Here is a 27,705-nt window from a genome sequence, read left to right as displayed (position 1 = left end):
AGCTTGCCGGTCTTGACGATGGTGAGTGTCTGGCCAACATATAAACGGCGGAGAGACGCGTGTGACAGTTTGCAGCTGTTTTATTCACGTTATCTCTGCAAGTTATTTATTTAACTGGAAGCATCCAACAGTCTCCTCCCTGTCTGACCATAAAGAAAAAAAGAAACTCACCAAGGCAATGTTAGGCAACTGTTCTTACATCAGAAACAGGATCTTTGCATCACAATGTGTAAAGACTGTTTACAGTCAACATGCCACTATGCAGCCACGAGGTTGTCAGCTGAAACAATGTCAGGGGTGTTAAAACTCTCCACCTTGACCCGACCTGGAAAACTTTCTTTGAAATAATGCTTCTAGTCATTGATAGGCTGTCGTTTCCCCCCCCTCCCCTGTGATCTCGCTCTTCGGAAGTAGGCTTCTTTAAAACCATATGCCTTTGAGCCAACAGAGATTAAGCAGCTATATTACCGTTAACAACCGCATCACACACGCCAGTACACCTAATCTTTCTGTGCCGCCGTCCGCTGTGTGGCGAGGGAAAGATTGGGGAATGGTGTTCATTTTTCATTGCCAAGGGGATTAACCTGTCTGACTTGGTTAACTTCACGCGATGCCGGGTTTAATGCCGCCGTTGTTGCAACCATAACATTATGGAGGCGCACGTTTGGCAGCGTGCCATGCAGCAGGCTCGGTATCAGACGGGGCTGAAACCGGCTGCGGTTCACACCTACAATTAACATAATGTGTGTAGATTCGTCTTGAGTGACCACTTAATCATGGAGCTAGTTTCCCTGCTTACATTCAATCCTCCCAAACAGAAGAAACCCATTTGCAAACGGCCACTCGGTTATCCATTCTGGATAAAAAAAAACACACGAAAACACAAAATGCCAATGAAACCGCTAGAAGCGAAGGTCACAAATGAAATTACAGAGACAAGAGATAAAAAGACGTAAACTTTGTACGCAGATGGATGCATCCCTGAACACTGTGTCCTGGGATGCCTTCACACATGTGTTTACAGCTGGTCATTTGAATGTGGATGAAGCTGGACCAGACACTGGCCAAATCACACTGCTTCAAGCTTTGGCAGCTTTTTAATGATTACACAAATTCATTCATTCAACCTGAGCCTCATTTAATCTGAGAAATCATCCACAGGGAAGAAATAGGAGTTGGTAAACTGTGCTGTGGATTTTAAAGCAGAGGCCAGCATGCAAATAAAGGCAGGGTGGCTTGTGAAATTACAAAACAGGAAGAGGCAAGCAAAACAGACTTATCAGTAATCGCACTTCCTGCTGTCTGCAGCTAAAACATGAGAGAAAAGCAAGCAAAGACTACTAAACTTCATTCTGAATCAAGAAGTTCAATGAGTGTCGAGCCAAAAGATCACAAAACATGCTTAAATGAGAGATGAAGAGGCTCAGATGCATTTGGAATTACAGAACATCCTCCAGCTCCCATGTGGTCGGATCAAACATTCACTGTGAAAACGAAATTTGGTGCACTGAAACCGGAGGAAAGAAAAAAAGGCTCAGATTTGCTCTCAGTCTCTCTGTTTTTACATCCTCCCAACTTAAACTGTTTGTGACTCAGAAAACATTCGTCCATGTCTCCGCTCTGAAAGCACTGCCTCATGCATCCTCCACCCAAACAAACTCTTGCATCAGCCGCTACCATCCAGCAAAAATTCCTTCCAGCAAGGCGCACTGCAGAAACTCTGGTCTGCTTGACTTACAGTGAAAAAAAAAAACACTCAACACAAGAGCAACTGTGTGTTCCTCAAACTCACCCTGCAGCAGCAACAAGAGAGGAGTCAATAAAAAAAAAGCTTCTGCTTAAAAAATAAGAAGGAAAAAAAAAAGTTCTGAAAATAACTTCTTATTTCTTTGCAAGACTCCCCTCAGTGTCAGGACTATTATTTTCATGCATTGTTTACATTCTTTATGCAAAGCAGGCATACTCACTTCAGGACTTCCTTACAGAGGCTCCTGAATTGTTCCCTTGTTTTCTCTGAGACCGACTGTGTGTTCTGAGACGGACCATAGAACCAGCGAACGGGCTGAGGAGCTGCAGCTCTTTTGTAACTCAGGTGAGAAAGCGGCCTTTTAAAAGGGAGGAGGGAGGGCCTCCGTCGACCAATGAGGGCGGTCGGGGGTTTGCTCAGACCCCTCCTCCTTTGAGCACACCCTTGTTAGTCCCCGGTTACGCAGAAACACACACACACACACACGCACACATGTCTGCCTTGATGAAAGTGAGCAGGAAGGCCAAACAATTTTGGATAGTCACAAGAAAGCAGAAAAAAGTATAATCTCTTCCATTAGAAAAAATATATAATGATTATGAAAGAGTAAAAATATAATAGATAGATAGATAGATAGATAGATAGATAGATAGATAGATAGATAGATAGATAGATAAGGCTGAATGGAAATGATAATAAAGAAGAATTTACACTGTAACGTCGTCTGAATGTTTGCCACGATCAGACTGAACACTGACGGACACCAGAGAGCATCACTGCTGTTTATTACCCAGAAGCCCCTTCAAGATGTGATCACATGACGGGCCACATGACCATCCAGTTTCATACCAGTGCAAAATTATGCAGACCAAACTGACAAGAAGTCACACAGGTGGATCGATGAACTCATACACACACGGACACACACGCGCACACGCACGCACACACACACACACACACACACACACCGCACGCCTTCCTTTGTACTAACAAACATACGCACGATTGTTTGCACATTCAGCCTACACGCAGAAGCCCGCGGGCCGCGAGGCGAACTGTCAGAGGTTTTTCGGGGTAGGCTGTGCCACTGGATGGCCAATCAGAGGCCGGCGTGGGAGATGTCGCTGTGCCCAAGGTCAGTTTCATGTCAGGGATGAGGCTTTATCTCCGTCCACTTTGTAGCTTTGTCCAAAATCGGAGGAACACGCACGTGGCCTGTGAGGAAAAAACCTGCTGCGCTGTCTTTTTTCTTAAAAATCAGCTGCTGAAACGTTTTTTGAACAGAGAGCCGCTTAGATTCTGCTCTACTCCATCATGATTACAGTCTAAACTGCTGGATTCAAACTGACTGACTTCATCTAGCTGGCTTTAAAGAGGTTTCAATGAGTCTTTTCAGTGCAGCAATCCTTCAACTCTGGAACAGAATGAAATAGAGTAGAATAACTTCACTGCTGGAGCAGGAAAATTGTCTTTGGTCTCACCAGGAAAAGGAGTGATTATTTTGCATGAAAGCTTTTTCACGGATCAGCAACGTGGAAATAATGGACCGAGCAGGCATTCTTCTACAGCTAACGACAAACAATTATTGTCACTGTCGATTAATGTGTTGATTAATTTCCTAGTTCTTAGATGAGGTGTTTGGCATGCGACAATGTCCATCAGTGTTTTTCCCCAAAGCCTCGCTTTGTCCACAACACAAAGATCAGACACTTGGTTGACTGTGAAAGAGGAAAAACACCAGATAATAATCACATTTGAGACGCTGGAATTTTGGCTTTATTCTTTCTTTCAAGAAATTACTTCAACCGGCCAAAATAATTAGCGATGAACTTGATTAAAAAAAAGAAATTCAAATCAACTCAGAATATTGGTTGCGTTTACGGCAATAGAGCTGTTACAAAGCTTTGGCTAAACAGTAGCCACTGTGTCTACAAGTGACGACAATGTGCTAATGCTAATAGTAGGTTTCTACTTGGTACAAATAGAGAGGAGTAATAAAGTCAGTGACCTCAACACAACTCCATTTCTCAAAAAGCTTGCTAACTTTGGCTAACACAGCCTCCATAAACTACTACGTTACACTACAGCTGAGGCCTGCAGCAGCACCGGCCCAGAGACTTAAACTCGGCGAGGGCGTCTTTTCTTGCTTATAAATTCAGCCTTTTCATTTGTGAGAGGAGGAACGTGTTATTTCAGTTACATAGTTACATAATCTCGCTTTCAATGTTTCAATGTCTATTTGGCCCACAAGGCCACAGACTTCCTTGCAGAGCAAGACTTAAAGGGACACTCTACCTGTTTCACACATGGGGATGAGTTCGTCGTGAGAGGGGCTTTTTAGATGCATATGCATGTTGCATAACATCTCTCGCCATATAGGAAGATTAGCAACATCTGACAAAATCTGCCCCACAATAACTCATTAATATCTTTTATAGTGTAAAAGAAATCTTGAGCGAATTCTCTCAGGACATCCAACATTTTCCCACTCTTTCGGTTTTCTTCTGACTCTTTCCAGTAAGTGTTGATCATCCTGTCCCTTGTTTTCTGTTCCGTGCCAGTGTGCATGAACCAAGCCTCTCTTGTGCTAAATATTTTGGTAAATCTCCCTAACAGTGTCCACCTTGCTTGCCAGGACATCTTGGTTCCCTTGACGCTAAGCTCAATTTTTCCACAGAATGTGTCCGTGTGGTGCAGTGCCTTCATTTTAGGTTCTGTTTTGACACAAGGCTTGGTAAAGCGGTTGCTCAAACAAGCTTCGGAGGTGAGGCAACAGTGTTATTTCACTCAGCTGCTGATCCTCGAGGTGGCTGGTTCGCTGTCAAGTTAACACAAGGCCATGGAGGATGTTTCCGTCATGTGTTGCGGGGTTGTTAACCTCCTCTATCTCTCACGTGACGGGGGTTATACAGGCACTTCTTGTACCTCTGATTGTTTGTGTGGGTCCATCAGTTCCCGACACGCACTTGCATCCAAAGCCACAACAGCCTGTATTTTTTTGTTGTGCAACCGGTCGTCCCAACAACTTCGTCAGCTGGAATCTGAAAGGCCTCTAAATTAAGCCTAAACCTCGCAACCCCATGTGACTGGCTGCAAATACCACACAGAGTGTGCCGGCGAGTCACTGGCCAGATGACATCCAAAATCTCCTCGAATGTAAAACTAAAGACGAGTGATCCTTGGACCATCTGAAAGGGGTAGGACACAACGAAAGGTGAAAACGGGTATGAATTCTAAACAATACCATAAATCTTTTGCGCTCTTTGAAAGGAAGGTGACCTCTGGAAGAATGTCTCAGGTCAGAGGCGGCAGATATTTCTGTCTCCTGCGTGGAAAATCCATCAGCTCTTCGCACTTGCTTGCAAGTGGTGGACTGTTATATGATGTGACAAACATCACATGGCACTTGAGTCATTATTATTTGTTGAAAAGTGTTCACCGCTTTATTTTTCCTTCCACAAATAATGTTTATATATGATAAATTAAACACCGCACATCTGATAAAACAGTTTTAAAGGGGACCTATTGAGATTTTTAATTATTGTCCTTTCCTTCAGTGTGTTGTAGAGGCTCTTGTAAAAATGCAATGTCAAATAAAAAAAAAAAGTTATTCCAGGGGTCATGGCTCAGTGAAAACACCGCTCCTGAAGTGCCTGAAATGCCTTGTCAATAGTCCCGCCCTTAATTCCATGACTTATTACATCACTACGTCACCATGTCAAATATTTTCATAATTTATGTATTCACGTTAACTGAAACAGAAAAAACACGACAGAGCTGACCAGACACAGTGAGCGGTGCTGGCTCGATGCGTGTGTGAGCTGACCAATCAGAGCATACTGGGTATTTGGGGGGGGGGGGGCCTTAAAGAGACAGTGTGAGAAAACAGATGTACATGTAAACCCACTCTCGTAGTAACCCAAAGAAATTATGCACCTCAAAATGAGCCATGTACTTGATTTTAACTTTTTACTTTTTACTTTATTTAAGGTCCGTTAGGGACAAACTGTATTTGCAACTGGTGTTCATGGCTGAGTGTTCTCAGAGTTAATGGAAAGTTATCAAGGCACACTTGCTTCACATTTCAGTTTCTCAAATGATCACTCGTCACCGGAGCTGCAAATGCAACCATAGTTTCTCTTACTGGAAGCCACAAAGTGAGTGTAATAAAAAGGTTTGGAAATACAAATGTAGTTGTCAATGGGAAATGGAGATCATCAGCCCGCTTCTCCGACCACTAGTGACTCAATAATTACAACAATCCAAAACTGTCAATCAGAAACTTAGTCGCCTAATTGGCTCCAGCTGCATAAGAATCCATGGCAAGCTCAGTGAAAACATGCTGCAAATCCCTGAGAGGAAGGTGGATCTTGGGTCCACTGGATGACTTGCTAAAAATCACTTTCTATTTGATGTTCAGGATATGGGCTGAACCCTAAATCCCCACTCCCCCCTCTGGGGTCAAGTTAAAGCAACATTTACACATTGTGGGAAATACCCTCATTTTCTTTCTTTGCCAGAGGTTGAGATGATTGATACCACTCTCATATCACGTCATGTAAGCCAGCGGCTGATTGGCTTAGCTTTGCATAATGACTAGAAACAGGCGGAAGAGCTAGCCTAACAATTTATAGAGAGTTTGCTCAATATATACAGTAACCAAAGTGTTAAAACATCACGTTGTTTCAGGTTATTTCTTGGGCGGGAGCAGTGACTTGTGTAGAAATATACTTGAGGATACAAAGATAGTGCTAGTATTCAGTCTGGGTTTTTCCCAGACAGAGCAAGAGGTGTTTATACCTGCATCCAGTTTTTATGCTAAGCTAAGCTAATAGTCTACCAGCTGTAGCTTCATGTTTAGCACGCACATATGAGAGTGGTATTCATTTTCTCACGCAGTTCTCGATAAAAATACCCAAGGGACGGTTTCCCAAAATGCACTATTTCTCTGAGCTTGAATCTCTACTGCCTCGCTGACAACTCCAAGAGAGGAGTGGTAACAGAAAATTAATGAATCAATCAAGTCATCAGTCTTCAATCAAGGAGGACAGCTGCAAGATGTGAAATGCTGTCTGTTTGTGACCCTGTTGAGGCCGCAGCTCTCATGTACGCGGTGAGACCGTACCCAACCAATCATAGCTACTAATCAAGCATGTCATGTAGGGCAGATTTACAGCTGTGGAGCCTTAGGAGGCTCCTCTTCTTAGTCAAAATATGTAGCATTTCAGTTCCTGGGCGGCGAATGGTGGGGCTACCAAAATACAACCACATCATACAGAGCTGAGAGCCACACACATCTGTGTGTGAGCGGACTGCACATGGTCCTCCAGATGATCCAGTCTGCGCTTCCACATGGGAGGAATTTATTATCTGTGACAAGTTGAGACGACTCCCTCTCTCCTCCCTCTGAACTTTTTTTTTTCCCCTTCACATTTTACATGTGGACTATCAGGCAATGTCATGGTCCACTAGTAACATCTGGTTCCAAGAAATCAAGTGGTCACTTCTGTGCTTAGGTTAGAGCTGCTTAACATCTCTTGCAGACTGCCATTCAAAACCACTTTATTTTGGCTTGCCCTACATTTTACAGCTTGTTTAGCCTAGAATCCCCTCATCGCGGAATTTACTAAATCTGATCCAGCCCTCTGATATTTTTAAAAGACGGCAGCGGTCATAAAGTACCAACCTGACAGCTCTGGTGTCCAGTTTTGGCATTCAGCTGCATATTTCTGTCTCTCCAGCTGTACACGTGGAGCATATGCAAGTATTTCAGCCAGAGCCATCATTCATCGCCTGACAGGTACTGCAGGCCCGTTTCAAACCGACACCTGACACGCCATTTTATGTTGCTATATTACATTCACAGTTGCAACCTACTTAATATATACTGTAAAAATCTCTGCAGCTCTGTGGCTGCACGTTTTTTCCCATTTTTCTTTACAGATACTCTCATCAGACTTCATGTTCTGTTTATCCAGATGCATCTATATTTTGAATGAAAGTCTGTACGAGACATGTTTACCTCACGGGCCGACAGCTCTTTGACAGCCATGCTTAGCAGCCCTGTGATACCGAAGGCACAGCGGTAATTCGAGCTAAATGCTAACATAAGCAATGCTCATAATGAAAATGCAAACGTCCTGATGTCTAGCATATATGTTTACCATGTTCCCCATCTCAGTTTAGCATGTTAGCGTGCTAACATTTCCTAATTGGCACAAAACTACAGGAATAGTCAGAAGGTCCACAAAGTCAGTCGGATTTATAATCAAAACACAAATCATAAATCACTCTACAGAGTTTCATGGCAATCCAATATATGTTGAACTACTCCACTTCCATCCCTACAGCCACGCCGCTAAAATGGCACATGCTGTCATTAGCGTACAGTACATATGCCCAGAAAGTCATGTTTTCATGTGAAAGGAAGTTCTGTGGAAAACAGATGTCTCCAAAAAATGTCAGTTGACATAGTACGAATAGAGAAAAAGTTGAAGTAAAGTGGAGGTTGGGGTCGATTGATGGTTCGTGTCCCGTGGGAAAACAAAAGTCTACATCCACTTGTTTTAACTAACGTAAGTACGTATGTAACAGATTTAACTTACATCGTGTGAACTGTGTTTCAACCAAGTTAAATAGGTAAAGGTTGTGTTTTCCTAAACCTAACCAAGTCATGTTGTTGCTTAAACCTAACCAAACAGCGAACATGACATATTTATTTTTGCTACCATGATGCAGAAGTCGCTTAACAATGGATCCCCTGTAGAGCCCCTGAGCAGGATTAAGAAAACTTTGACTTCCTCTCATCTCTGCTGTCCAAAAGCATCTTCACAGACAACTTGCACAAACCCAGTATTTTCAGATCTGTGTATTTTCTGACTAGAGTTACCCCATTTTATCTGGCCCGAAACAAAAAATGAACATCTAACAGCTCCAAGCGTTTGCTGACTGTCACACTTTTGTATGTGTATAACTAAGTGTTTATCAGTGCAGGTGGTTTTAAAGACTTTTAACGAAATGAGCATCAAAGATGAGCTTATCTATGAGTTTTGAGTTTCCTTTCACTGAACGTACCTATGAGGAAAACTGCAACTAATGGGTTAACTATGATGAAAAGTCTTGGAAAGTCACAAAAGTCACAAACAAAGAACAGTGCGTAAATCTAAATCGGGATTTCTAATTACAACTGACACTGTGTCCTTGTGTTATGATTAGACGCTGAAACTTTGACGTTCCAGGATAATTCAATAAGCAAATAGAAAGTTCTAAACAGTCAAACTGCGGTGAAAAGATGAAAAAAGATAAGGACAAAAGTGAATCCAGTGATGTAATGTGACATTAAAGGCCAGTTGACCCTTTAGTAAACACCATACTGGCCTTCTGTACACAAGCCTGGTGTGTCCTAACCCTGTTTGTGAACCCGATCCTGCGGAACCATCTTATCAGTTCGTATTGATCTGCATGCTCGTGTTGGCAAACGATGGCGGCGGCTTCTTGCTCTGTAACAAATAAGTAATTATTTTCAAGCTCAAGGTTTGGACATTGACGTCAGTAGGGGGAGGAGGAGGAGGAAACTGAAAGTCTACTGGTCCTGAGGCTTTTATCTAAGTTTATTCCAAGAGTACAGATTTAGATGAATTCAGTTTATGGTCGACTGCGCTGGAACCAAAGACTAAGAGAGTCTGTGCTATTTTCACCACACGTGCATTACGAAAAGAAAACACCACTAAGTGTAATTTGAGAGGGTACAGCCAGTGGTTTTGTCCAAAAATCTGAGCTTGTAAAGCCACCTGTACAAAGATATCATTGGCCATCAAGCATGTGGGACAGACTGCTCATTCAGCAAGATGCTGCGTTTACAGAATAATATGCTATTTTTGTTGATTCTCTGGTTTGTCCCGATGTTAAACTGTGGCCAAATTAAACAGAGCATGACAAACACTCTGTACAGAACATTGTACATTTTCAAGTTGAGCAGCAATGTACAAACAGTGTCATTCAAAGCAATAATCTGACCGCTTATTTAAAGATGTCAGATGGCATGACTTGCCACCACGCGAGTATGACACGGCCCGTTATCAGACATTAAGTGTTAAGAAGACACAGTTAACGGCATTCTGAAGGTCTGTAAATTCAAATTGCTCGTCATAGCAACTCAACTTCCAGGAGCCCTGGCCCTGTCCACAATCTCTAGCAAAATGGGTCATTCAAAAGCCCTGTGCTCTGACACACTTCATTATCTTCGCTGATAATCATCATTCTCTGAGTATAACTCATTTTCTGTTGCATCAGTGACAATTAAAATGGCATAGTCACAGATTATTCAGAGGCCAATTTGGGCACTTCTAAGTGTTGACAAGCCTGCGTACTGAAAGAGTGATAGCGATGAACTAGCGACCTAACCTCCCCGATCATCATCCCTCCCTAGGATTACGCATCATTTGGATTTTATTGATTGCAATATTACTTTTATACCCAAGTGCTGATTTATATTGAATCCTGGTTCAGTTTCCTGGCAGTTACAGATGGACATGTTCAACTCAAACACGTTTTTGCTTTCTTGCGGAGATATTAGACAAAGATACCGCTGTGACTGTGTGGTTAAGATACCTGAGTTTGTTGTGGAGGTTAATGGGGAAGCGATTATGGGTGATACATCCGTTTGCTTGGCGCAACTAGTCTAAGTTACACAGTATCATAATAACTGACGCACTGGTGGCACTTTAAAGGCTTTAGAGGCATTAGCAAAGTGGGCTAAGCAATAAAAATAGTGTTAGTGGTATTTACTCAATAAAGTCACGACCCTAGATCTTCAGGAATGATTAATACACCGTGGCAACCTCTCTAAGAAAGAGGATTAGTGTCCTGTTAGCATGGAGAATGGCGGTACCTGTTATGGGACAAGGATCCTACACAGGTTTCTTTGCAAAGTGAAAGGATTTCACCAAAAGCCGCGCGGAACAGTTGCGCAAGGTATCATGTGGGGGAGGAAAAAGCTGGATAAAGCTACCTTCAGTAGCTAGCTAGCTTAGCTCAGCAGTAAGACCCGCCGACCCGCACCTCTAAAGCGGACTCATTAACATTTATCTCATTTGTTTAATCTGTCAAAAAACTAAAGGGTGAAGCTGTTCCCCACAGTTTTCAAGACTTTATGCTAAGCCAAGCTAACTGGCCACTGGTAGTAGCCATTAGCATAGCATTTAACTCTATGCAAGAAAAACAAGTACAAGTATAAATCTTCCTCTAAACCAGCCAGCTGGAAATGCTTTTTTACGTTAGGTAGACTACATGATTGAAACTCAACTCTGGCACTCTCAGGGGAGTTAACAAGCAAAACTGCTCAACATTTAACAGACCTGTAACGCAAAAGGTGCTAATTTTACTGATATCTGAGGGCTACTTAGATTATCCAGCTTCTCATCAGCTTCTCTTCACGATATTCTTTTTAAAAAACAATGTGACGGTGAGCAATTGTAAACTTTCTTGTCAGTAGCAATCACAAGTTGTGTGTCTAGTGAACTAGCAGCTGTGTGTGCAAACACTCCTTCAAGTTTAGGATCCTCAGCGAGACACAGAACCCCCACAGCCGACCCCTGACCTCCATGTGGAGGCCGAGAAAAAAAGGGAATTTCCACCGCGCAGTTGAACAACTTGTCACATTAAAGAGAGGCTTAGATGCACATGGCTGCTTTGTTAACATCGGGAGAGTGGCCAGTTCACATTCCAAGTATATGAATTATGCTACCCGGCAGGTAAAAATAGGTGGCTTTACATTGTACCGCCATCTCAGGTTTTAAATTGAACGTGTTGACAGTGTTTTGGAAAACCGCCAACTGCTTCTCCACATTGTGGCACTGCCTCTTTGTGTTATTGATATTGCTTCCTTTGAAACCGACTCTACATCTGGCTCGCTGGCTCATTCATGCTTCAAGTTATATAAGTCAGCACCAGCAGAGCCTCAACCCCCCCCCCCAGCTGTCCAGAAGGGTCTGACCTACATGTGTCATTCAGGTCTACCAGCAGCCAGTGAGGAGCGAGGATCCACAGCCGGGCTCTGCCCCGCTAACAGGTGTTCCAACCTGGCATCCCCCTCGACTGCAGCCTTGGAAAGTTACTGAGGAGTACTGTGTAGGGCGTCTTCAACAAAATGTTTCAGAACCTTCACTGACTTTACACATGAAGGTCAGTTTACTCATAATAAGGACTCACCAAAGTTGCATAATGTCTTCCGTTGCCCTGGAAACAACTTAAAGAAATAACTCCGATGATGTCATCGCGATGTCATCAGGGTTATCTCAGCTTCCACATTGCACATTTTCAACAAAAGCTGTGCATCGTAAACTGGGGGTGAAAAGTTTGAAACTTGTAAAGATCTACTTGTCTGATGAAAGATACCATTGAGTTGCATTATGGGTAATGTAGGACGTAGTGTTTTTAGTCGTTGATCCATATTAGGGACTAACAGTCATGATATGTTGAATTCTGCTGCTTCAATCTTGAGGATTCTTTTTTTTTTTTTTTTTAATTGGCTCTCGCAAGTTTCCAGACTTACGGAAGAGACTGTTTTGACTTTGTTTATATGTGGCGGACCCTGCCACCTTTCTGGCTTCAAACAGTGTTCCGGGGAGGTTATTATCCTCTGAGAACAGCTTGTTGATTCACTTGTGGAAAAAAATAAACGCGTCTGTGTTTGCATTATGACCTAATTAATGTCATAAAGACCAAAATACTGAATGTGTTCTCCAAAACTACATAGCGCCCCTTTAACATCACCACGAAACAACTTACTCCTGAAAAATCAATATGACAAAGGCATCAGTGGAGCTTCATTCAGAACTGTAGACGTTACTTGATCACTTATGTAAGCAAGGTGCACAGAGAACAGGGGGGGGTCTGAAACTTAAGCGTACATGCACAGTCACCGTGTGGCAACCGGGTATTTTTAGCAGTCGGAGGAGCGACGACAGAAACCAAACTCACCACTTACATACGCCTAAACCAAGATATTCTCCTGGCCCAATCTACTGTTTGTTTTCAGTCATGAGAGGTGGCTTACAACAGGGCCGGGATCAGGGGTGTGTTGGCTTCAAACTGACCCAAAGGATGAAGATAAAATATCGCTGCAGGAGAAAGTGACAACAACTGGGGGAAAGACCTGTGGAAAGCATCAAATCCCTCTCAAGACCTAAATGATGCGGTCCCCTCTCGCTGATCCCTGTGATTACTGAGCGCTCACAGAGTCAGAGGAAAAGTAGAGCCTGAAGTTGAAAAAAACAGCAAAATGCAGAAGAAAAACACCAAAAATCAATCAAATCAAGTTTTTCTTTTTTTTTCTTTCTGTTCTTTTACAATATTTCCATCCAGATCCTGAACCCTGGCAGAGGCTCCAGCCTGTGGTTGCAGTCATAACATATTTATTAGCCCTCAGTGAGCCTCTGCAGGCCACACTCACCGTGCATGCTGCTGTTGCACAAACACATGAGCCATATCAATCATACTTTTAACCATATTCCTCCTCTTCAAAATAAACGTTACCCCTTCAAAATAAACGCTCACTTTTCTGCGCGCTGTGGCATGCGCAAAACAGCCCGAATGATGCAAACTGAAGAAAAGGTGATAGTGCCCTTTGTTTAGTGTGTTTTTTTTTTTTTGTGTGTGTGTTTTTTTTTCTCTCTCTCTCTCAGTGAACGCGGAAAGGCAGCGCAGCATGCACAACACAACCTGTGAGGTGCAGCCTCAGTTCCACACGATCGATCCGGTGACTTCAGTTGGAAAAAAGTATCATTTCGGTTGCCAAAGTATGATCACCGTTGCACCAGAGATTAAGAGCGATTCCCCTTGGATAAATAAAGACGCGTGTTTGGCGCTTAACGCTGCTTCACACTGACTCCAGGCAACACCCTGCAGGAAGCGCTCCACACACACAGACACACACACACACACACACCGCTACTGTTCTCCAAGAGCGCGAGTGCGTGAGTTTACACAGGGGTACAAAATCACTAATGAGGACAAGGGAATAAAAGAAGAAAAAAAAGTCTTTCTGTTTTTACCTCATCTAATTATTATTATTATTATTATTATTTTTTTTTTAAATGAGAAATTAAAACACATCATGAAAATGTTAAAAACCCCGTCCCTTTAATTGGGAACAAATAAGCATCAGGTCGCAGCACATGTTGGGTTTAGCGGATCGAAAACTCCCCGCAAAAAGTGCGGAATCAGATGCGTGGAATAAGAAAAGCCGTGTGTCGGGGGGTCTTACCTAACGCTCTCGGAGCGGCGGACAGCTGTACGCGGGCGGACGACGAGGCGGAGGAGGCGGACTGGTGGAGACAAGAGTTGGAGACCCTTCCCATTTAACGAGCGAGGCAGTCTGAGTGGAAATTTCCATCTGCCATGTGATGATGGCAACTCCTGAAGCGTCGTGTTACACCGCCGGGCGCTGCTGGGGGGTCCTCACCCATCCCTCCTCCTCCTCCCTCCTCCCTCCTCCTCCTCCTCCCTCCTCTCCGCGGAGCCAATTGACAACTGCCTCCAATTGAGTGTCTTATTGTTCCCATTTGTTCGCCGTGAATATGTTATCTGCGGATGTAATAATCAGTGCGCATGTTTGCTCCGGCTTCGGGGGGTGTTCAGGTCAGATTGAAGGGTTTATTGAATGATCGCGGCCGTTTCCAGCCCGGGATCCTTTGTTTACATTCCGCCCCGGCCACGTTGTCTGCACAGAGAGGAGCTGCTCGCCCCCCCATGCACCGTAATTATGTTTTAAAGGGGAAGCAGGGAGTTAAAAAACACACACAGGAGCTGGAATTTAAATCATTCTTTATGACATAAGTGTCAGACACGTGTCCCGACCTCTCATGCTACTGAAGCTGTGTTATAAGTGGGATATATTCTACTTTTTTTTGTTGTTTTTTTTCATTTATCACATTTCTCTGGCAGCCACAGTTCATGATCAGATTAGGATGTAAAAAATAAGGCGTAATTAACAGAGCACCTCACCCAAAAATAGGGGGGAAAGTAATTCATCTGCACCAGTGTGGACGCCAGGGTGAGGTTTTGCTGTCCTGAAGCTTTCTCTTCAAAAAAATTGCGGCAGATGGGGTCTTGTTTTTTTTTTTTTTTAAAAAGAAAAAAAATACAGAAAAATACGATTTTGGGTGAACCGCTCCTTTAAAGGATCAAACTACCCTCACAGTCTCTAATCTCTTCAAGCGTAGCTTCATTTTGACCCGGAGCACTGAAAAAAAAACGTTGCTGCAGTTAGTTTAATACATTAATTAGTCAGTTAAAACAAAATATCTTTAATTTGAATCATTTTAGCTGTGTTTCAGGCAACACAACTCTTCATTCCCTCCTGCTGCTTCTCTGCTTTGAGCGTTAACTGACAACAGCAAACGAGACATTTTAGACGTCACCATGGATTACTGTTTTCTGACATTTATACATAATCAATCAATCAATTAATCAGCGGTTGAATCTGTAATGAAAATAATCACGAGTTGTCACAGTAGCAGTAATCTAAGAATAGGCTGACGATAAATGACACTACAATTCTAAAGTGCACAAATTCCATTTTTCTTCTCAATGAGGACTTTTACATACATTTTTTCCATCCTACATCATTTCCTGTACTTCTGCCCATAAACCTGAGAAGCTGCAAGTCTCAGTGCAAGAGTTGAACTTGCACTGGAACGTTTCCACGGGATGGACGGCCACGACCACTTCAGGCAATCACCCGTGTCATTAATAACCCGCCAGAAGTGAAGACTGATTTTCCTTTCGCCCTGTTTCCACCTTCTTTCTGTGCTGCATTTCACAGAGTTCACCCGTCAATCACACGGTGCGTTGCTGCGCCGTGACTTTTCTTCTGCGGCGCTCCCGTCTTTGTTCACGTCGCCGGATATTTGCTCTTTGCGAAACCCAAATTTTTTCCTCTGTTTACTCCAAACAAACCTCACATGTAAAACACTTCCCTTTCTCTGTGCTGGAGGATTTTGCCTCCTGACGGAAGAACTACCGGACTCTGAACATCCAGCATGGTGTTGTGAAAGCACTGCAGCCAATCAAACATGAAAAACAACACGCAAAGCCAAAAGAAAACATCATTACTGTAATTTAAATACATTTTTATACTTTCAAATGAGGTTTAAACACATCGCACGTGTTTTTTTTCGTGTGTGTGTTTTTTTTAAGGTACGAAACTCACAGAAGAAGAAATCAAATAAATCCTGTCCGATCAGACTGTATCTCGACACTGATCTCTGTTCCTCGTCGCTCAGGCTTTTTTCCATCACGCCACGTTAAATGTTTCTAACTGGATTTTTTTTCTAACTCAATTTTAAAAGACCGACGTCCCTTCAACCCGACTAACAAAGTATTGTGTGGTTCTGATTAAAAAGGAAGCAAAATGAGATTACTTTTTTTTCCTTTTTTCTTCTTCATGATTAAGATGGAACGTTGACGCCACACCTTTCTGCTTCCCTCTTTGGAGCCTCGCTTTGTGTCTGATGTCCTCCTGCGGCTTCCTCCTGCTGCGTCAAACGGGGCGGAAAAGAGGAAGTTGGCGCCGGCTCGACAACATCCGCCCCACCAGCGCTCACCTCTTAATGTGACAACATCGCTTCCTGTAGGATGTCCAAACGGACGATCGGCGGCTCTCTCCCCTTTCCTTACCTACATTGTTCTTGGACGAACGCGCCCGCTCACGTGCTCAACACCTCCATCAGCTCACCCAGCTATCACGTGTTTTCTGTTGCGAAGGGTTAAAAGACTGGAGCCGTCTCATATTAAGTAGGGGCGCGGCTATCTTGAGAGGCGATATTAATGCGTAATAGTGATGCCAAAGCCAACAAGGTCAACGTGTTCCGAGCAGATAATTCCACCGCTGGCCACTCTTTTAGGGCTTTTCTTGGAATGAATATCAGTGTCCTTGACAGACTGACACTGTTGAGTTCTCGAAGCGAGCAGAAATGCATGAAGTCATCTCGTCTTTCTTCCAAAAGACACAAGGCCGGAGTCCTTACAAGGGTGAAACTGCGTTATGACACCGTCTGCAGTCCCAGCAGAGGAGTGCCTGATCTCAGCGCCCCCCCCCCCCCAAAAAAAAGCCAAATCTCCACAGTTGCTCCTCACGCTGAACGTCAGTGTGTTTGTGTGCCACAGGTAGGAAATACCAGGGATTAGCACATGTAACATTGAAGCTCTTCAACATCGATCACTGACCAGTTTATCACCCATTTAGCTGTTTTACATTCAGCTAAAGATACTCCCCTGCTTGCATGGGGTCTATGTATTAATCTGTGGCTTCTGCTGAGCGCGAGAGGTGTAATATTTTCTCCTCACCCTGGATTCCAAACTGTAGCATTCTCTCGTGGATTGGACGCGACGGTGTTGCCCCAGATGACGTGTCCCGACTTTCCTTCGCGATTAAACCGATCACGGCTCAATAAATCTGCGTCACATAACCACAAAAAATGTTAACCAGGTGCGTTTTGGAGCAGCAGCTGCCGACCCCGCCGCGGGGGGACCCTCTCCCCGCTGGTCCCGACGTCAAACACAAGTTCGTCGCTGTCGGTATAAATGTGCAGGAGAGGCGGGGGAGTCAGCTGTGTACACTGAACATGTGACGTATGTTGTTCTCATTTTTTCGAAGTTTTGTCCAGATTTCTGCTATGATGCAGAGTGAAGGAGCGACGGTAGAGGGTCGTGAAGAAATGATTCCCTCTTACGACGCGAACAATCGGTGATTCCGCAAGGTCCACAAGCATTGTGTGTTTTTCACAATAAAATCAGCTACAAGCTTGAGGAGTGGCGATGAGGAGAATAAAGCCCAAATAAACAGCCAGGATTGATTCTCCGCCCATATAAAATGTCAATGGTGCACGTGAAAGCTGTATTTTTGATGCAGCTGTTCCATCTCTACTTTAATCTTGATAAAATGAATCTTACAAGGGAAGCTTGAACTAGATTAGACTTCTGGAGTGGGCAAAAACAGACCGCCCTCCTTTCAGAAAAGGAGAGAGAGAATACAGAATATTCAAATCCCCCCAGTAACAATGGTACGGTCCTTGTAGTCCACACAAGGCCCCACTCCAGAGTCACCAGTGGTTAATTGGGAAATCATTGAAAGAAACACTTCACATTAATTTCCTGGATAACTTAACCCCTTTTTCACACACACACATTGTTAACCAAGGGTTAACCTAAGCCCAGGGGTTATACACATATTTACTAATCTTGAGACCTCAAAAATAGGAAGGATTTTGAAACCAAAGTGGGGGTTCTGAGGGTTAACCCCCCCAACAATCCTGAGATTCTAAGACTGTTTCCTGCACACTGGTGGCATTTAAAAATGAAAATAACATTAAAAGTATAAAACAACAGCATTTTATATCAAATGATTTCAATCTGACTCTACTTTGCATAGATCTTTCCTTTAAAACTTTACCTAAGCAATGTTAGTTCTTATCTTCACCTCTCTGTCCAACTCTCGCTCACTGAGGAGTGACAAGGCGCGACAGTACAGCGGACTACACCCTGTACAGTGCCAGAAGCAGGCTAAGATAACATGCAGAGGGGGAAAAAAAAAGTGTGAAAGATTGTCATCAATCAGGAGAAATGCAGGAGAGCTGTGAGCCCAGGAGGAAACCGGGAGAGGGCAATGAAAACAGCCCTCCTGGGATAATCTGAAGGGTTGGCAAGTGTGGCTGTAAATATGAGTATGTGGCTAATGTTTACATTTCAGACACATTACGTCTGTTTACCTCAGCCTGAAGCACGCTGGCACCCTTTACCCCAGTTTTTAGTCAATTTTCAGGGGCGAGCCCTGCTCTGGAGAAAGACCAGCAAGCCCTAATCTAAAGTCAGCTCACCGAGGAATGTGCCAGTGCGAAAACTGTCTTACAGCTCCCAAATTTAGGATCGGGCTTAGAAGGTTGTAAGATTGATTTGTAGCCCTGGGCAAAGTACAGTGTGAGAAGCCCTGTTGGGTCCTTGATGTCTCACACATGCAGACCGGAGAATACTTTTCACTAGCACTAGCTAATGCAAGTTTGGCCCGGAGTGTAAGAACAGAGCCGGGATTAGCCTAAACGGATTTGGTAGCATCCCTATGATCAGCCTCCACAACACGCAAATACCCAGGTTGGATAGTGTGGGAGTTGTCTCATGTTCCGAATCACATCAGACAAACTCGGTAAAACGTCTCACATGAGAGTAGGCCTCGTTCAGCTGACAGTGATTAAATACTCCCAAACTGTGAGTAACAAAGTTTTGTTTCAGTCGGTCGCTCGCCAGGAGGAGTATCAATCGCTCGTCCCGTCTCGTCATCTGTCTCCCTTTTTACGCCACTGGTCTGAAAAAAATGCCTTTGACCTGTGAGAGGTGAGACGGTTGGAGCGAGGACAACATGGCACCAAACAATGTGCTGCTCGTCTTCAGTGATATCATTTTCAGATCCAATATAAGACTGTGCCGTAAGCCTCAGGACGGCGGAGCTGCTCACGAAGATTCGCAAATACACATAGCAGTGTTTCCTCTACATTCATTTAGGAGTTGCGGCCCCCCACTTCTAAATCCTAGGCGCCGCTCCTTCAAATTTCTTCTTTTTTTTTTTTTTTTTTAATTGTCGCAAATACACCACCGCCGCATCATATCTCCGCCTTCACAGCAGAGTCCTGCACTGGGTCGGGTGCCGCGAGTGCTGAGGTAAACTAGATATCTATCTTGCTCAGTATCTTCTCTTTTGGAGTACCAAGAACTTACTGGTGCCATCGATGTTAATTACTCGCAAGAGCGCGGCCTTGAAAGTGACATCACGTCAAGCACCCAGGCACCAGGTAGGAAAGTCAGAGGAGTGTCATCTTGAAAATAGGGCAACGACTCACCGGAGAAAAGGTAGACGTATTAGCTTAAGAAAACTCATAATAGATCTTATAAGTTCAATAGACATTCTCAAAATATTGATGGCCAGCTAAGGTTACGTAACGTATCGGTAGCTTAATTAATTGGGCCCGTTGCCAACTCAACTCAGTGTCACTAACGTGAGTAAACTAATTGGTGGCATTAAGCGAATATCTACACGCCATGATGTAACTGCTGAATACATTTTCAGATGAGCTTGTTCAAATATATCTCAAAGAAGAGAAAGACACCTGATGAAGATGACGCTAGTCAGGTATCATTAGCCTTTTACTGACTCAAATGATGATAGCATAGATGGAACAAAGTGAAGGAGAACAGACTACAGCAGGGGGAGAGCCGAGTGAAGGAGCAGGAGAGCAAAGCGATGGTGCAGGAGAGAGAGATGAAAATAGAGGAGAAAAACCTAGAGGGAAGCAAAAAGTAAAATCTGCAGTCAAGTGTCATTTGTTTACGCCGCTACGGCTCCCCGGAGAGCCTGCCCCCGCTGCTGAAAAAAATCCTAGAGGAAACACTGCATAGTAAAGTTTAATTGAATTATTTACATTTTGAGATTAATTTTCAATTTGTTGGATGATGATGATGGGGCTCGGCCATTTTGCTTTTAAAGAACAGCTGCCCACATACTGTATAATGTTCTGATTTGTTTTTGTGTGTATCAAAATAGAGGACATGCTGGAACAATGAAAGATCTTTGCTTTTATATTACGGGCAATAAATGTACTTTATGGTTTGCATTCTCATTAACCTAATTTCCAACAGCAGCAGGTAGCTGTTAGCTTAAGAGCTCTAATAAATTGATTGTGTCCTAGCTACATGCCCTGCGTCAAATGTGAAACAGATGGAGGGAGAAGCTAATATTCAGGATTGGGAGGGTGACGTAATTTACTTTAGGATTACTCAATACCAAACATATGTAAATAAAAATGTCAGTAAGTGTCAAGAAAGAGGATTAGCATGTTGTTACCACAGAAAATGATGGTTCTGACGGAAGTTCTGACCAAATAGGAAGACGGTTAACCCAAGGAAGAAAAACAGTCATCGAAAATGTCGATATATAAGGCAGATAACGATGATGAGATCAACTTGCCATATAACAGGGACGGTAAATTATTGTTATCGTGTTTCATGCCATTGTACTTGTCAGCCCTTTTTTGTTTCTTGAACCCTGGCATGCTATCCAAAATCACCCACCGCTGGTGTTGTTTAGCTCAGTTAAAAAACAACAACAAAGCAGCTTGTTTGAGTTTTGTTAATGCACCCTCAAAGCTCTTGAACCTCACCTTACCGTTTTTTTTTTTCTGTACTGCAGGGCTACTCAGAGGTTGGCTTAGATGTGCCCTTGTGATAGATAAGGGGCAGCAAAATCCTTTTGGTTTAACTAACAACATCCTGACGATGCCCCGGCAATCCGTGTGATTGAGCCTGCATGTAAAATCATGTGCGGTGGCTGGAACGGACACGACCGGACATGTGATATGGATCCATTCTTGAATGCTGACGAATCAACATCTGGGAGAAATACTTGTGCAAAGTCAGGAAGCATGGGGTACTTTACTTTAAATGCTGACAACAAGACACAGGTAGCAAAAGACCAAACATTGGATTATTAACCTTATTACATAGTCACTTACTGATGACATGAATTTAGTTAAGGCAGTGTTTTGCTGTACATTTCCTTTATTATGACTGACGTACAAGCTTCTTTTTAGAAATGAAAAAACTCTTTTTATTGGCTGTAGAGTATATTTCTATATTTTTCCCTTTTTACTGTAGTAGTAGAGTACTGTTTACTCAAGTGACCTGTAGGTAACAAGGTAGTGGCCTTAAAGGTCCTCACGTGCATGAACGTGAGCTTCGTTCAGGATCAGTCACGATGCTTTAGCCCTTTAACCTCTCGTTATAAAGATAATGGATTCAGTGAAGTCATCTTAGGTCTTTACTGAGACAACGTCTGACCTACATGATGAAAGGAGCAATGAAGACACTTCCTCCTGTGTGATAGTGGATTATATTGCCCCTTTTAACCTTTGTGTTACAAACTCTCTCTAACATTTGATTTCTGATTGACTGTAATGGAGGAAGTCTTTCCTGCTCCACAAAGCTTCAGTTTTTTACTCCGGATGTGAAGTCTCGTCATCTTGGACTTCATGTAGTCTATGGTTCATAAACTGGATTCAAACTTGATTTACACACAATTTCTAACATGAGCATGTCAACAGTTAAAAGTCTGATTTGTAGGAAACGGGCAGAATTTGAAGGTAGCTCCAAAACTGCAAATACTGGACTGTGCTGTACCTACCTTGCTATAGTGGCTGTAGTGAGGGCGAAGGGGTCTGGGGGGTGACACAGTACATAACCATCTTTGGCACAAGTTCAACACTGTTGTTTCTTCACCCTCTGTCGATAACATATGATCCTGGCCATATCTAACAGTGTGCTCCTTTAATAGCACAGTATAAAACAATTGGCAATTGCTGCTTACTGTAGACACCTTAGCTAGTTAGCTTAGTTAGTGGTTCAGACAAGGAGCTTGGGGACCAGCAGAGTGTTAGTGTTAACTCCCCCTAGCAACGCAGGAGCAGTGGAGCAGCACGGGCCGGGGCTAGCTTGTTAGCATGCTAACTTCGGTAGCTATCTCTGCAACACAATACACGGATATCGTAATCTTAAAACTGATCTTTATTTACATTCTGTTGAAAAGTTTGGTTCATTTTCAAACATTTTCACATGGTGTTCTTACGTATCGCCTGTTCAGTCAGTATCAAACTAAAACGTCAATGGTGACTGCTCAGTTGCTGTTGGTGTTTCCTGAGATGGCTGAGAGTTTAATTTGCACAGTGATGACAGCAGCAGCCCTCTGCCCTCTCCTGTCAAACACTGTTGAACTTGATCGCCTGGACTTGAGGATAATACTGACAAATAGAGCTTACATAAACTTCAGACTCGAGCGTACCTGTCACTGGGAGGATGACTCCCATGGAGCAAACCAGTCAAACAAAGGCTCTCGTTATGTAACGAGCACACAAGTGACACAAATGTCTTCAGAAAAGGTCTCTCCTTGTTTAAACGATTACTGGGAAAAGTCGACTTTTACTGCACATGAACTGGGACAGAATCAACCCTTATGCCTGTCCCGTTTCCCAGACAATAACCACATCTGTGTTTTGATGTGGTTTGATGGACAAGCACCACAGGAGGGTGAATGCTCAGAGCTATTCTTTGTGTTTCCAACATCCAACATCTGTCTGCTTGATGTGGAGAATAAATAAGTCCTCATCTGTGAGAGGGAGGGAGCACAGACCCTGATGGAGACCCTTCACCCCTCTCACAAATGGATGTTTGTCCAGATGGGTGTTATTTTGACCACGGGAGCAAAGACGGTCTAAGAATAGCCTCAACGCTAGTAACTGAACGAGAGAAGCTTGGATTGACCTCAAATTAAAAAAAGGAAGATTGATTTAAATAACATGGAGTCAAGAGAGTCGTGGACCCCCTGGTAGGTATTTCCGACCCAATTATAGTGGACTAGAGCAGCGGTTCTCAACCTTTTCGGGCTGGACCCCTCAGAAAGATCAGGATCGTGTTTAATCAGGAAAGTGCTAAATGAAAAACCAGTTCCAAGCAAGAACACTTTGACTAATACATTCATAAAATCTACTTTAAAGGTGTTACTGATAACGCTCCATTGCTGCCCCGCCATTTCCTTCTTGTCAAAACACCGCTGTTGTTCAAATCATCCGCTCCCCCAAGCGGTTGCCAGGTTTTTGCAATACTTGAAGTTGCTAACACCAGCTAGCTAACTTCTAACTGTCAGCCATTACTGACTTGACAAAACACAGACATCATGTTAAACCAACGCTGTTATACTATTGGCTCAAAAACCCTGTTGGAAGCTGCAACCAGCTGTTAAATTCTTGCACAGAGATTAACGAAATAATTATTTTGGAGCTGACAAATACAATTTGAAATGGTTGATTCCCAAGGATAATGTTTTATTTCACACCATTCTCCAAGCTCTGTCGATGTATTGTTTTTTTTTAAATGATTTGTCTCCATAAACATTTTGTCAATATGCGCTTTAAAGCAAATTAAACCACTTATTTTTTTTTACTTTCTCCACAAACATTGACATTAACATGGAGATTAACTTGCACCCCTCTGGGCAGGTCCCAACCCACTGGCTGAGAAGTGGTCTAGAGGAGACTTAATAAATCTCGATAATATGTTTACTGAATAAAAGCTTCCATTGTACACTTTTGTTTTCATTTATGTTCAGTGAAAAACGATAAAGTAGATTTATTTCCAAGTGTATGATGACAATGCAAAGCAATAATCCCTTTTTCCAACCTTTATCTACACAGAGTGGGTTCATCAGGCATAAACATTCAGTCTATCAAAACCTCAATGTCAAAGTACATTTGAAAGTGCAGGAGACTACTGATACCAGTCACTACCCCAAAAAGAAAAAAAATAAAATTCTCAAGAGTAGCCATTTTGTTTATACTGACTTGTATTTTCAGGGAAATGTAATGGCACCATGATTACATTCACTGTAGAGAGAATGGGTTTCTCATCAACATGTCAGTTGCAAAATGTTTTTAACAGAACACATCTTCACATGTCGATGGCATATTTCATTTGCAGGGATGGAAGTAACTGATTACAGCTACTCAAATTACTGTAGTTAGGTCATTCTTTTTGTCAAGTCTGTAATTTCAGTCGTACTTAAGTATGCAGTGCACCATGTGATTTACAGAGTTACTTTTAAAACCATTTTTAAGTACAATTTGAATTCACATCTTAACCTTTCATCTGCATTTTTGCAGCCGCTAAGGCTCTCTGACCACACACAAAGTGAAAACCCTGACACACGGACGGATAAAACACAAAACTCTGCAGCAGGTGCAGGTTTGGAGAGGGGACCTTCAGGAGGTGGAGGTCATTTAGGCTGTACTTTCACTTAAGTGTCATCTAAATAACAGTACTTTACTTCTAAATGAGTAAAAGTTCTCAGTTGTTTTCCATGTAACAACCCTTCGTAGCAACTGAAGCACGATTGCTGTTTGGTTGTCACAGCACTCGCCTCAGATGAGGTAAAAACTTGTGGCCTCTGGTTAGATGTTGAAAGGTGAACCCTAAACCCGAGTCAGAGCGAAAGCCGCAGCCTAAACTCGGCCGCACATGGGATTCCGTCGCTGTCCGAAAAATATCCAGGCAGAAGTGATGTATCGCAATTCCTGGAAATCCACATATACAGGGCAGGGGTGATGGAAGATCACCCGGTTAAGAGTCGTCCCTCCAAGTGGGTCAACGGTGTCAATTTCACGACAGATACTTTCTGATTCAAAACCGGGTTGCGGTTGCGGTTTCTACAATCTAACGGTGCATTGTTGATGTATTTGCCATTAAAATCAGCAGGTGGTTTTATGTTATGATAATTTGAATGTAAGAAAATACGAGTACTGCTGCACACAGCGTGTATAAAGTTCAGGATACTGAGCTGAAGCCTCGGATCAACACCACAGACAACATCAGATCAGCTGGTTGTACGTTTTTTTTGAACGAGTGCCGCAAAATCAGGTCAAACAGGTTTTGACTGTTTGACCCCAGGATAAAGGAAACTAGTGGACCTGCATTTCTTTTCCCTGTCTGCAGACGGCTCGAAGCGCTTGACAACACTTGTCACATTCACACGCTGATGGCAGAGGCTGCCACGCATGGTGCCAACTTTTAGGGTTCATTATCTTGCTCAAGGACACTTTAACATGCAGCTGGGGGAGCTGGGGATTTTAATCAGTGACCGCTATACTTCTCCGAGCTACAGACGCCCCAAACTAAACGTCTATGTTTCTTTTGTCTTTTTTTTTTAACAGCTTATAGTTGTAATTATTGTCTTAATAGTCACTATTTGCTTTTTTGTTGTTGTTGTTGTTGTTGCTAAAGCAGCAGCCACACATCCAGGACGCGACCATAACTTTACCATCAATGACACATGAACATGCACGTGAACTTGTAGCCTGGCTATCAGGAACAATCACCAACATCTCTCAGTGTGCACAAGTGTCACTGCCCTTTCACACTGTGGAACCAGAGGCAAGGAAACCGGTTCCTCCTTATCTCGAAGAAGATAGAAGACGTGGGCTGAGGAGTGTTTGCCAACATGACGCACAGTTCTGTGGGACCCCTCACCGTGGATCAGCCTCAAATGGGTCAGTTTAGAGGATGACAGGGCGCAGTTTATCCTGTATTTTTTGTTTTCTTTGTAGTTTGGAGAGACAACTTAATGTGGTTTCAAAATGATTTTTCAAAAACTGTTTCATATACATTCTGACAGAAGATTGCTGATATGAAGGGTGTGGTGCCATCGTGTTAAGCACTCTTGATCCCTTTATGTTTACGAGAGTGACGATGTAGAGGATGTTGTTGCACATTGTCAGGTTTCTTTGTCCCGCTCGCGGCGTCTAGCCACGACAAGCGGTTGGCATTCCTGTCGGTGAATCCTCTGATCCCTCCCGTGTGCCCCTCACGCCCGGACGACAACACAATGCTGAAAGGCCTCGGCATAATTTCCCGATTCTTCCGCTCCTCTGCTCCACCTATTAATTTTCGGGACGCTTGTTACATAAGGTATTATGCAATGTGTTTTTCATGGCCCCCTGCTCGCTAATGGGTCCTGGCGGGTGGGGACGGAGGGGGGACGGGAGGTTTTTTTGGTGGCTGAAGCTGCTGTTGACATTCACATGCGCATGAAAGGAGCCACCCGCTCGTCTCCTGCTGTCGGGGTCGGGCCATCGCGGTCCGAAAACAGTCCAACGGTCGGCCTGGGCTGGAGGGGACCACCGCCATGACGCGCACGTGTCCCGGAGAAGTTTGGAGAAAACAAGGCGGACACTGGTCGGTTGCCGCACAGCTTGGCTCATCCCGGTCGTCAATATTATCGGCTTTTGTTGTCGGCGGAGCCCAGTTTTGTGGAAGTAGAGCAGACAAAAGACACATTCACAGGCCATCTGGTGTGACATATTTTCAGATCCGGAGTCGCACTTTCTCCTTCTGTTTTCTCTCCCCTTCCCGCCTGTTGTTTAAGCCAAAATACGACTTTTCAAACACGGAACGTCTACACGTACGCCAGGGGGAAAACGGAAGGACATGTGTGTTTGTTGCATTCAGGAAATCTTTAGTTTAATGACTTAAGTGTGAAGTCGTCGGGCCCTCGTCCCCTTCACCTCGAGTCATAATCTTTATCCATCTTTAACGTTAACTGAACGCTAAATGGTAGCCAAACACCACCAGTGCCACATTATCTCCTCAACTTTCTTGACGGCAAATCTCTCAGCAAACAGTTACATAAGTATTTGCTCGTCAATTAGGCACAAAACATCTACTTGACCAAGAAGGGAAAAAAAAGAAGGACACGTGTATTTGTTGCATTCATGATATCTTTAGTTTAATACGACAGCTCGTCGCTCAAGTGTTTCTAGTAGTTTGTTTCTGCTTTTCTCCACCTCATCAGTGTGGGAGCTTCTCCTGGACCACCAATCTGCCTACTTGGTTAAGGTGGTTAGATCTTTCCCTCGTCATGATCTTCGTACAGTCTATATTTCAACTTAACAGAACTGGTGTTTCCCCCTTTTCGCCTCCAATACCCACACGTTCTCCGTCCCTTCTAACTTTCTACACCTAAGAATAGCCGTCTGCGAGACTGTGACCATTAGAGGTCCCCATATGCAATATAACATCTTAATATAACCATTCCTGTACACAAATATATATCTGGCCAAACTCAAAACGTGCAATATGAGTCTTCAACACAAGACCCGACACGCAGGCCTCTCATTTTTCAAACCCAGAAATAGCCATCAGCTATCTTTGTCCCCGTATGACCGACAAAGGTAGCCTGTAGTCACCTTCACTGGTCACATGCGCTAATCGCATTTGTCCCTCAGTGTCTCCTGCCCTCCTGGGGCCGGTCGGGAATCAAAGTCTTTGCTCAAAGACGCGGGATCAGAGTGGATTTGACAGCAAAGGCAGAT

General features: G+C 43.5%; 1 protein-coding gene across 2 annotated transcripts in view; it reads right to left on the bottom strand.

Moving 5' to 3' along the window:
• Window positions 1–14,211, bottom strand: part of slc38a4 (solute carrier family 38 member 4) — a 39,702-nt gene extending 25,491 nt beyond the window's left edge. The window contains exon 1 of one of the 2 annotated variants that reach the window (XM_030439899.1): window positions 14,013–14,211. The gene's annotated coding sequence lies outside the window, so the exon portion shown is untranslated. Of the gene's footprint in view, window positions 1–1,967; window positions 2,089–14,012 lie in introns of those variants that run through there. The other variant, XM_030439900.1, reaches the window with a different exon arrangement.
• Window positions 14,212–27,705: the final 13,494 nt, after the last annotated feature.

Source organism: Sparus aurata, chromosome 14 (genome assembly GCF_900880675.1).
Source record: "Sparus aurata chromosome 14, fSpaAur1.1, whole genome shotgun sequence".
NCBI classification, from domain to species: Eukaryota; Metazoa; Chordata; class Actinopteri; order Spariformes; family Sparidae; genus Sparus; species Sparus aurata.
The sequence above is the reverse complement of the archived record's forward strand: the minus strand, read 5'-3'. Positions and strand labels throughout refer to the sequence as shown.